A 13,248-nucleotide genomic window follows, 5' to 3' on the forward strand; every position below is an offset into this window, starting at 1 on the left:
TGTAGTGACAGGACAAATGACAACAGTTTAAAACTGAAAGAGGGTAGATTGAGACTGGATATGAGGAAGAATTTTTTTACAATGAGGGTGGTGAGACAGTGGAACAGATTGCACAGAGAAACTGCATATGCCCCATCATTGAAAGTGTTCAAGGTCAGGTTGGATGAGGCTTTGAGCAATCTGATCTAGTGAAAGATGTCCCTGCCCATGACATGGGAGTTGGAACTACATGATTTTTGAAGGTCCTTTCCAACCCAGACCATTCTATGATTCTATGATTCTAGGTCACCTCCTTGGCAGTTTCCAAGTCTGTTCCTAACCAGATGGAGAATCTCTGCTTTCAATTGTCCAGTCTGTGCCAGGTACACAAGGGACACCAGCACCCATCCTCATTGGGTGCAAATGATAAACATGGTCCATCAGAACTAAAATCTATCCCACACAGAATGAGTCTTCGCCTTGGTCCTTGCCTCCTTCATTTCCATAGCATGAGAGTACAACTGACACCTAAGATAATTAATACTTCATTACTTAGTTAATTTTATAAAGGCAGCAACTAATTGCACACTGCTGGTTCTCTTTGTAGCCTTCAGACACAATTCCTCATCTCTCTGCAGTCTAGTACAAAACTAACAAATAAAGCCAACACTTAGACTTCCTTCCTTTTGTTAATCTCATCCTTGTAACAAAATTTTGCATATACTGAGCTTTGAACAAGGAAGGAAACCAGCTGTTAACTTCAATAACAGGGCAGTTTGTAACTTAAGTCACAGTGATGACTCCTGCCCTTAAGGACTATGATGCAGCACCATTTATTTGAGGCAATGGGAATCAAGGCTAGAGGGATATATTCCTAGAACTGGTTACATCTTTTAACTCCTCTGACCTTCAGTTCACTAACTTATAAAACAAATAAAATATTAAATGTTTAATCAAGTTTGATTTGTTATTTTTATTAGTATTTATTATATTCTGAATAATTTTTATATTCTGGAATACCAGATATTAAAGAAATCTAACTGTTACTACTGTGTTTCATCATGTCAAATGGTGATCCTCAGTCCATAGGATGAGATTCAAGATTAATCCAAGATTAACAAAGTGCTTTGCCATCATCCTGTCTTATTATGGCAAGTAACAACAATACTTCTCATTCTTAGGAATAAGGAGAAGGAAAAAGGCCAGTCTTATCACCAATGGGAATAAACAAATTGCAATAGATTAAGAGGCATTGTTTTAAAATGCTATCACTTCAGTTTATATTGATTAATTCACAGAATGTAAATTATTTAAAAAAAAATTGTGGTACATTCTTATTTTGAAGACCAATCATGCATATCATTAGCAAGTATGGCAAGGCTCTCAAGTCAAGATGAGATTGATGACTTTTCAATTATTGATGTAAATTAATCACCAAGTATAGCAACTTGAAGGAATGTATTAAAGAACAAAAGTCAAATCACTGGCTCTGTATACACACTGTCGCATTAAATAAACTCATACTTCATTTGTGCAGTGGGTGAAGAAAGCTAGTTAAAATGAGTAATATTTCAACTGCAGCTTCTGGCATTGTTAATCGGTAAACAAAGTTGAAAACTTCAAATAGGCGGGCAGGCTTCAGAGTCCAGTACACTTGTAAAAACAGATCTAAAACCAAAGCGGAAGAAAATAACAATATTAAAAACAACATTGAAAGTGAACTTGAAAAATTATTAAACTATCCCATAAATTAACATGTATTTCTTCCCCAAGAAATGGATCTGCTGTTGCTTCTTATTAAACTCCTTTACTAAACAACTATTTAGTCATGGAGTTACACTTCCTTGAACATTCTGGGGGAAATGAGCTCTGCAGATAAGCACATGGAACCAGGAACTAAATTTTAGCAATTTTAATTCACATAAGCTTCATAAAATCTGTTAAACAGTTTCATTTTGGATGAATTAACTCTTCAGTTTTCCTTGTAGTTTTGGATTCATCTTTGTTCCTCAGTTCAAACAGTGCAGATGAATTTTTGAATGTCCAGGGGCATTGTGTCATTTGGAAACAAATGTCACTTTTCTGTGATTTATGCATGTAAATCTTGCCTCACAAAACAACATGCTTAATGCAATTTTACCAGCAGCCTATTCCATGCATTGGAAGGTACTTCCAGCTAACATTCAGAAAGACTAATAAAAATATGAGAGATTTAAATTGTCATATTATCACACACTTTACTAGACCCTCTAAAGAGCTAGCAAATATTAAAAAAAAAACAGGAACCATATTTATTGTTCTTCGGCAAATTCTAAAAGATTTATTTCTTACTCTATAAGAAATAAATACCTGGTATTTCAAAATTTCCTGTCAAATAAAAAATAAAATTATAAAAAAGATTCAAACATTGTAAGATTTGTTATTCCTTATCTTTCTGCTTATTGAGATAGTAAATTTACTGTATGAGATACACTAAAAAAGCACTACATAAATATATTTTTCATAGACCTAAACAAATAATACATTTTTGATATTGTAAAAATTAAAGATTTCCATGTATTCCATGCAATTGTTACTGTAACTGTAAGGTTCTCTTGAAACATTCTGGTTTTATAAAATTAAACCTTTGGGTGGATGAAAAAAATTATTTCATTTTTTTCAGGAATTCTACAGGATTTAAATCTTAGCTATTTATCTCATTAGTTAAAAATAAATGCTACAACATTTCTATACAGTTTTATGTGAAAAAATAAGATAATTCTATACAGATCAGTTTGGACCTGTAAGTCCATTTTTTTTCTTTCCTTTTAGTGGGGAAAGCCTACAGTCAGAAAAGGTCAAAAACCTCAGTGAACATTTGAAAGAAAAGTACTTCTGCCTATACATCTGCACAAAAATTTCATGGGATTTTCTTCACCTAACTAACTCTGATGAAAGACTTTTCTGCAGATGTCTGTCCTACAATAATTTCATTCCAAGGACTGCTCATCTTTTTTTACATAAAATGAGCTCTGAGTTTTCAGTGGTTTCTGATGGACTCCTATGACTTAGGAAAATTGATTCCTGAGTCTTTCAAAAAAGGATAAGCTGCAGTGAGAGGCTGAAAACACTATTTTTACTTTTCCTATACTTTTCCTATACTCTTTGCTTATTCTTTAAAAAAAAATAATTTAATTTTAATAATCTATTCTAGCCATAGTTTTTTCAAACACATAACTAAATAGAAATCCTGATTTAAGCTGTTACAGTCTTTTTCAGGTTCTTCCCTTAGGCTTCCCATTGACTCGCAGCACAACTCTTTTGTCCAGTCTTTCTTCTCACGGTCATTTCCAGATGTTGGACGTGCTTATATATGCAGATAGATCACTTTCCCTTCCACTTCTATTTGTCCTTTCTCCGATCCACTGCACGTTACCTTAAGATATTTTATTGGCAGAGCAGAAAGACCCTAATTCTGGAAAGCATCATGATTCAGTGAAGTACTTAAGTGCAGGCATGAGTCCCAGTGGAACTCCATAAGCGTGAATCTTTCCCTGAACAGAGGCCAAAACAGACAATAAGCAAAGTGGAAAGGAGGAAAAAGTATAGCTAATGTGCTAAGATAAATGGAAATTCAACAATGTGTGGGGCCTACTAAGTAACACAGTTGGTAATTACAGCAATTCAGAGGAAAAAAAGAGAACATTTCATACCGCCACAGAGAACAATTATGAATATCAGCTCTTTTGTTTTTAAAGCAATACACCTAAGAAACTACACATTAAAAGTGCTTTTAGAAAGAGATTCTACTTCAGATGTTGCCTTTTCAGTGAAGAGTAATCAGATCATTTAAAAGTTATTATTCTGTTTATTTTTCCATTGGTTCAATCACCTGTTTCCCAGTAATTACGCAAGTGGAGGCTCAGTAAATAAAGCCTACTGTCATTTCTTAAACCAAACAAGTGGGTCAACAACTATGATTAAGCTGTCAGCATTAATGAGCAGTTTTCTTTAGTTTCTGCAAAGAGTAAAAACTTTTTATGTCTGGGAAAAAATCTTTAAATAGTTTATAACAATGTGAAATTATGTTTTTTTCTCATGCTCAAATCAGAAACACATTTATATATATAACACCAGTATGTCGCACCTCTCATTATTTTTGCTACCTCAATATCTATGAAATCAGTTAGGTGAAAGACTACTAGACGTTTATTTGCTCTGTGGTGGGTTTCACCTGTTGTGTTTTTTTTTTTTTAACTAAAACTAAAACTTTAGTTTTTGTTAAGGTGAAAGTTAAGAGTAAAAAAAATAATAAATCTGTTTGATACTAGCCAGATAATATATACTCCTACATATCCATATAATATGTCCCATGTCAGACAGTAGGAACACAAACATGAACATTTTTTAAAGGCATGCATGCAATGAATGTGAACATGCTGAAAATAAATCCTTAAGCCCAGCTGTTAGTGAATATCTTGAGGATTCTAGCTTCAAACTTAAACATTATCCAATCTCCTATTGATAGCTTCAATCTGGATATTGTGATTTTCTCAGTCCCTAGTAGAAGGAATATTTAAGGTTAGGCAAAAGAGGAATCTATCACAATAAAATATGCTGGTTTGTGAGTATATATCAGAATTTCTGGAGTGAGGTTTATCCAAAAGGATTTGACTAATCACAGAACATTAGTGAAGAAGTGTGTGAAGACCAAAACTTTTCTGTATTTTAGGACAAAGCAATATTTATCTGTGATCTCATACCAGGTAGGATGATATGCATTATTTATTCATTATACCTCTGTTTTAAAAGTTTCAGTAGTCTAATCAGGGACTAAAACTACAATTTTGTGACTTGAGAGTATGACTTTGCAGTGCATAAATGACAAAATGCCAACAATCAAATAAAATATTACACAGATAATGTCTTGGCTAAAAAGCATGCCTCCAAATCATTTGGCAAATAAATCTATAGACTTGTAAACCACTGCAACAGTAGAAAATGCAGCAGCTTGTCCCTTCTCTCCTTTCCACTCAAAACCCAGTGAATGTGTGTGTGGAGGGGGGCACTTTGAATAGCCAGAATCTTGGGGGGGTTCTTAATTTTCTGGATAAGTCTGGTTTCTCTTCCTTTCATTTCACACATATCCTTTCAGCTGCATAATGTTACAATTCCCTAACTTTGGTGTGCTGTTGGTCACGAGTGCATTAGGCAAACATTAAAAAAGTATGAAAATTGAAAAGTTAATCTCAGCTCCTGGCTTAGCCACAGAATTCCTGAGAGAGCTGGGAAAGCTCATTGTGCAGAGGTGAGCTCAGAGATGTGGACCAGGAACGCTACAAGAGGCATGAAGGGAAGCAGAGGCAGAGCCTGCACCTTGACTCTCCCTTCCTTCAACCTTCTGACTGTCTTTCCTACCTGGATTTTAAGATTTGAGTCAAGGACTGTGATGGCATGGGTGTCTAAAGACTCATCTGAAATGGGAATTTCAGGAAAGAAAACAATGAAAATTAAAATTAATAAATTGCAACAGAATTAGGTTCCATCAAGTGGGCAACATCCTGCCAAATTCAGCACCTTTGGCATCCAGCTGTCATGTGGGCTGTATGGCAGTCCCATTTTTTTGTATATGACATCATTCAGATGTTGCATCTCATTTGCCTTAGCAGGCATCTCACTGATGTCAACTGACATGAAATAATCTGAAAGAAACATCTCTGGGGACTGTTGTCTCTCTCACTCTGCAACCTTTCCCTATGTTCACCCTACCTGAGGACTTTCAATTTATTTAAATTATTTTCATACACTTCTAAGAGATGTACAGTTGGAACTTTGTTAGCCTTTTCCTAAGGATGATCAAACAATTAATAGTAGTAAGTTGTTTTGACAGCAACCATAAATAAGTGAGGCTGCTGCCAGCGCCAGAGCAAATCCTATCCCAAAATACATGCAGCTTACCTCTGCATGAAATGCAGTAAAGAATTGAAACACAGTTTTGTTTTGTTAGGGATGACAAGCATCACAAAAAAAAAAATCTGAAAACTGATGGCCTTATACATGCGGTAAAGTGGAGGGTACCGGAAGATCTGGATCTAGACCCTGAGTCTCCTGCCAATCTTTGACAAGCCATTTAATCTTTTTGGCCAAGATTCAAGAAATTATCTGGGCTTTTAACTTCTATTTAGAACCCTAAATTCTTATTGATTTCCTATTGACTACTCTAAAACAAGCAGAAGCGAAGGTTTATGCACAGCACAGCTGAATCAAAAGTTACTCTTGGTTATTTTCCTTATATAGATAAAAAAAACTTGTTTTTGTCATATTTCTAATGTGTTTGTGGGAGAAGTGGATGTTACAGGCAGGTCTGAATGAACTGAAAATAACGCCTTAATGAACAATTTTGGAAAAGGATAATTTTTAAGGAATAAAAACCTCAGTGATTGTATTTATCACAATGGATTTTAAGAAAAATAACAAATATGCTGTATTTATTAAGAACAGTAGTTCATCCAACTCTATTTTTTTTTCTTTTGTCTTTCAAATTCTTCAGGTCTGTTTTCTCTGATCAATTTTGGATGTTTATTTTTATTGGTAAGAGTGTGTTGATAAGATTCTTTCTCTTCAAGAAAAACAATCTAAATCATGGGCTAACTTTTCAAAAGTTTCAGTTTGGATCAAGTCTCCTTTGTGTCACCTACATCTCTTGTTGCAGAGCTAGGAGAAGACAGAATAGGAATAAATAAGTTATTTAGATCCCTTTGTGTGATCTCCTGCTTATAAAAAGTAGTTATATTTCTTCTAGTTACCCTTGGATCTGTTAACTTGTCTCAGTTAAGATGCATCTACCTGGAAAACATCTTGTGCTCTTTATAGATATCATGGATAATTCTGTTATTCTCTCAGGACTTTGCTCTAGTGGCTAATCACCCACAAGTTTCAACTTTTTTGCCTAGTAAACTTTCCCTGGCATGAGTTTATCAGTCATGAGATTTTGCTACACTTCTGCTGACCAGCACTTAAACCCAGTGAAGGTCCGCATAGTTCAAACACAAGATATGCCCACATTTATATATTATAAACTCAAGAATCTGATTTAAGTCTTCAATTGTGAAACAGACTTTTTTTGAGAAATTAATCTTCTGAAAAATCCTGCCTACAAGTACATCTTGTAACAATTCTTTCATCCTCTTCAATTTTCATCAAAGGATGTCATATTATTATACTAACCACATTTAGGCTCCTAATTTGCAACTTAATTTCATTATTTTCCTGAGGTGCCTATATTTGCTGCTCAGTGTAGCTAGTTAGATGCAGGAGCTCCCTTGGGAAGGCAAAGATAGAGCAATATAGTCCAGCATTTGGTTCCCTGGCTCAGGGCCCTGATTAGCTTCATGACCCCTTCAATTTCTCTAATTTTATCAATATAATTTCACAATTCTGAAGAAATTAAGAAGGGTGGAAATGGATTTGAAATAAGACCATACAGAGCTTAAGAAAGGAAGAATTATATTGCTTTGTCCTTGCACAGCAGTGGAGAGGAAAAAGAAAATTTAATCATGGCATTTTCTGTTTTCATTATTTTTCTTATATGCAAACCAAGTGGGGGAGAAGGAGGAGTATGAGGGGAAGCAGGTATCTGCTAAAAGCACAGGTTTGTAGAGCAACTGACACAAAATCTCTAAGCATCATTTCTGTTCCAAACTGTTTTGTAAGAACTATACCAGGAGTAATGGGGTAATCTAAGTAATATATCAGTATAGAAAAGGTCATGAAAAAGAGTTGTATCTGTGTACTCTAGAAGTTCCCCAGAGATCTTGTGTGGCAGAACCCTCACTATATAGAAATAGTGTTAAGAAATATAAGGTTTCTGGACTTGGGAGCAAGGGACTGCTACCTGACAACTTCTGCCTCACCATTATGGCCCTTCTTTCATGAGCTCAAACAGACCTTCAGCAGAAACTCATCAAAAAGTACATGAACCACTCAGAAATACTGAAGATCAATGAGACATTTTGAGCAGACGAATTTCTATAAACAAATATATACGTGTATATATACATATATGTATATGTCTTCAATCAGATGTTCCAGTTAAAGAAATCTTGGACTGATGTTTTAGCTCCTTTATCTCATATACCAATTACTCCTGTTAATATTGTGCCATAACACTATCCTTCTAAATTCAAATAAATATCTTTACACCCGTGGACTTCCTGTAAATTGTTTTCAAATATACTGTGGTACAGTGCCATTGATTTTATGAGACCTAATTTTGTTACCTTTTGTTCTAGTTGAGTAGTTGCTCTTACTATGAATTCTTTCTTGACCATCTGCTTTCATTACTTTTTACTATTGCTATTTCATAAATATATTCTGCACTTACACATCTTTCTACATGTAAAATATAAATTATAATATTATTCATGTCAAACATCTTAGGAAACAAGAAAGGTCTTGGTAATCTAAAAAATGCTTGCCTTTATGGATTTTTCACATGGTGATTCACCCTGAACATACAGAAGAACAGTGTCACAGGCAAGGATAAAAATGACATAAGACAATTTACAGTCCTCAAGCCACTGGGGTATAGCACCTCTCGGAGAACAGTTTGCACATGCCTTGAGTACTCTTCAATGAACGAGCCATGAAAGACATGCCTTAAGTGTAACTCATCCTACCACAGAGTGGCAAATGTTCATACACTATTTCAAACACAATATGCAACCTTCTTTCTGCTACAAAGAAAGGAACAATATTTAACTTTGTTTAGTTGGGTAATCTAAATCACTGTGTCTTTTATGTTGTTTTTCTGTTTCCTACTACCACTAGCTCATAACCAGAGAGGACTGAGAAAGTAGGTCACAGAATATTTCATATGAAACATTTTATTATTCTACACTTATTTCAAATGTTCCAAGCCTGGAATCATTAATAAAAACTTAGCATCTGGAATATGCTTTTTAAAGACATAAAGTCACAAGAGACCTTAAAAGTGAATCTGCTACTGCTTACTGAGCTCTACAAATCTCCAGGCCTTACCTTTAGTAATTATTTTAAAATACTCAAGAGAATTTGTAGATTTGTCCAATTACAGCCAAAATGCTAACATTGATAATCTGCTGTAAAATGGCACTTCCACCCTCATTTCTCACAAAATGGAGAGGAAAAAAGTGTCTGTGTGCGAGTCTGAGTTTTGGAAGAAGGAATGAAGTCACAAGAAGTGACTAGTAGCCTCAGGCACTGACTTACAAGTTGTAGTTCTTTCTCCTTAAGTACATGGAAATTTGCATTGCTCTTACAGATTTAGTACAGTAATAGTCAAGTCTGGACAGACTCCATTTAACTGATTCTGGCCACAGATACTCTGTGTCACCATCCAGAAGTCACTGCCTCTGTCCATTGACTACAGAGGGAAGCTAGGGCAATGATGCTCCTCTCTTAGGCACTTTAGGAGCCTGAGATAGAGATGAGAGATAATAGATACCAGGAATTTAGGTTCATGTAATGTATTCTGACACAGCAGACTACAAAGCACAGCCATCTGACCTATGTGAGATGGGAGGAATAGATAATCCAGCACTAAGCCGGCCCAGTGATTTCTGTCAAACTGGACTCGAAAAATTAGGTGATACTTGAAGTGTCAGAAACACCTAATTACATATGTGCCTACATGTTTCAAAAAACCTTTGGATGCTTGTGATTCTATTTTTAGGTAAAGTATAATATTATCCAATACGTTCTTGCTGCCACTAACCTTGTCTTGGTGCCACTAACCTTGAAATGGCACTTCATGTCCAAAAATGGGCAAAATTCTCGTTGTGCAGTTTCTTCTGCTTACCTTCAGCTATGGAATCAGGTCTTGTTGACATCTTTCTCAGGAACATAAGGACTGTATTGATTGTGTAAAGATAGGAGTTTAGCGCTACCCCAAATGTCCCTAAGCATCCTGCCAGATCTCCAGCAGCATCTCCAGAAGAGTGTGGGCTGGATTGGGATTTAGAATATCTTTAAGATGATAATTGGGATGTCTGGGAGTTATCAACAATATTTCAGAGGGTTCAAGTGGAGGTGGAAGCTTAGGATAAGGTAGTGAGATTTGACTAAGGAAGGTGGTATAGAATCATGGATTCATAGAATAGTTTGGGTTGGAAGGGACCTTTAAAGGTCATCCAGTCCAACCCTCTTGCAATGAGCAGGGACATCTTCAATTAGATCAGATTGCTCAGAGCCCCATCCCACCTGACCTTGAATGTTTCTAGGGATGGGGCATGAACCACCTTTCTGGGCAACCTGTTCCAGTGTTTCACCACCCTCATCATGGTATGAGGTGCAGGGGGCATAAGTGGAGCTTTCAGGAGTGCAAATATGCCTTTCTCCCTTTCCCTTCAGCCAGTTCTTCCTCCTGATATCATTTGCTTCCCTTTTTTCCCTGGGGACCCGTACTCTCACTCCAAATTTCTTGTAGGACCCTCAGACCATTGTCCTCTCCTTCCAAACATCCACTTTTACTCTTAGTCCATCTAGAGCAATTCCTGCCCACTTTCCACAATTATCTTCTGTGAAGATGCTGGATCCCTTTAGCTGCAACTTGTCATACCTCAGGGCCAATGAGGGGGAAGCAGTGGGAGCCATGAAGGAAAGTTGGAAGAGGTTTCTGGCCTGCAAGACTATTATCTTTTTCATACTTCTGGAGATAAAGAATGGGTTCAGTAGGTAAAAGCAAAGATTGCTGATATTGTGAGAGATTTCCACCCTCTCAGCTTTTCCTCTGGTAACAAGAGGACACATGAAATCAGAAAGCATGGATAGACTGTCCAAATTAGGACAGACGATCCTTACGTCTCCAAATATACACACAGCAAGTCAACTTGTTCAGTGCAACGTTATTCTCCAAGCTGCTTACTTTGGGTTGATTTAGGTCTGTGCATGTGCAGGCAAGTCCATCCCATGATCTGACTGCAGTGGGACCTGCTGGCAGTCTTCATCTCTGTGTTTTGCTATAAGATGTCACTGACCAGATCTAGGTGCCTCACTTCCATTTGAAGATGGCTCCCAGCTAAGAACCCTAAGCAGCCTTAGAAATCTTCCAGGCCAGAATAAGATACCCCTCTTGGTAAGGCTTAGGACAAGAGTTAAAACATCTTTGGGTGCATTCAGCGAGCCCCTAAGTACCTCTAATGATCTAGCCCCAGGTTCTCTCTTTCTAAAATGGAAACAAAGGCCTTTCTGCAAACATTTTAACATTTTTTAGATACTCAGATAACAGCATGACATAACTATCAAAGGATAAATGTACAAATGTAATATTGGAAGATTACTAACCCTTGTGACTGTCTTTCCTTTTATATGGGAAAAGAAACACATACATGCACATGCTTGGAATAACTGTATAGTTGTATATGTATGCGCATTATATGTAAGTATGTTATAGATATCTATGTATAATCTATATGTGTATGTGTATGTATATTGCACACATATATTATACGTCTATGTGTATATATACACGTATAGTAAAATAAATTTTAAAATAGAAAACATATTTTATTCTGCCAAGGTAAATAGACTGGTTTGCATGAGTGGAAAAATACCAATACAATTTAATTGGGGAGCCCCATCTGGCTGCATGAGTAGAACAAAGCTGTGCTAAAAAATATGAAGATAATTAAAAACAAAATGAAACAAAAAATCCTAGAACAGAAAGACTACAAGAGTTCAAATAAATTGTGTTTTTAACAGCAAATGGGAGAAAGATCAATAATGGCTTCCCTAGCTTTTGGATAAGCACTTCCCATAAATTCAGGCACCTATTAAAATGCTATTACATGTGATATTAAGTAACCTGGCCTGTGAATAAGGGACAATTTCTCTCCTGGAAAACTGAGAGCTACATCCTTGGGTCAGTACTTTCAAACTTAAAAGTGTAAAACAGTAACAGAACAGCTAGACATTTTCCAAAGTATGCAATGAAATAATCTTGCTGAGATGGATTAGAGCAATTATTCAAAATGTAATTGGCTTTTGAAACGCCCATTTATTGTAACTTTAACTGTTCACTTAGTACCTAAAAAACTAGTAACACTATGCTCGCAAAAATCATATAAACAATGAAAACGGGAAGAGCATCTAGGTGCTAGTATGCCCAATAAATATATTAAAATCCTTTTGCGTGACATTCCCTGCTTTGTGAAAGGTGATCCTTTATTCTAATCAAGGCAGTTTGTTAAGAGCTAAAGAAAATCCACTCAAGTGTATTCTGTGAGACTTTTTGTGTGACTGCAAGTAAAAGACCTAGATCCAGACGCCCAGGGTATTTAAGTGATTATTTCTCATTTCATTTAGATTGAAACAATATGAATATGGCATTTTGTACTTCTTTAATGATCTGTGCTTCATTCTCCTTTCTGAAAATAGGGGTGGAAAAGTTTGTATCCAGGGAGTCTTTAAGAGGACATATGCATTAAAATACAGTGGATCTGGCCTGGATTAGTAATGGTGTGTCTTTATGTTTTGTACACCTGGGAGAGATTCAGTGATTTAGAGAATTTTTTCCATTGCACTGTATTTTTCCAGGCCCTAATGTGAGTCAATAATCTGTATCTGTCACCCAAGCACATCCCACTATGTGGAAACTTTTAATATAATTTTTCAATTAATCATTAAGTAATGTGCACATTGCTTACACGTTTATATTAGGAAATAATAGGGTCAAGATTTGAGATCAAGCACTGTCACATACTTGTTCTTACTGTGTAATTGTTATCTCAGTTCCTAGCATAGTTTTGGACTATTTCAAGCCAACACGCCCCTAGACAATGTATGGCCACAGTTCATAGGACAAAGTGACCCAGGAACCATTCCTTATATGCAGTCTGCTTGAGGAATCTCTGTTTGCTATGGTAAAGTGATTTACTTACATGGAGATGACCCAAGGCATGCCACTTGGTTTCAGCAACAGAAGAGTGGCTGGCCCCTTTATTTATCAGTTCAGATGTACCAACATTTCTTCCAGCAGAACCTTCAGTTTCTGCTTCAATGTAGAAAGGCTAATAAACCATAACTTCTCTTGTTCTTGTTTTCATTTACAACAATCTAGAAATGTCACAAAGACATTGTAAACTGAAATGTAATAAGATTCTGGGTGCTGTTTGGATATACAGCAATCAAAGACAACCAGACCTATGAGTCATTAGGTACAGAATTTAAGACTTAAATCATTGTGTTGCAACTGTTATTAAAACAGGTTTCTGCCCATTGCAGTTTTTGAGTTCCATTTCCATTTCATCCATT

Source organism: Nipponia nippon, unplaced genomic scaffold (assembly GCF_047370975.1).
Source record: "Nipponia nippon isolate SJK-2023a ecotype South Korea unplaced genomic scaffold, ASM4737097v1 scaffold_4, whole genome shotgun sequence".
In the NCBI taxonomy this organism is placed as follows: domain Eukaryota; kingdom Metazoa; phylum Chordata; class Aves; order Pelecaniformes; family Threskiornithidae; genus Nipponia; species Nipponia nippon.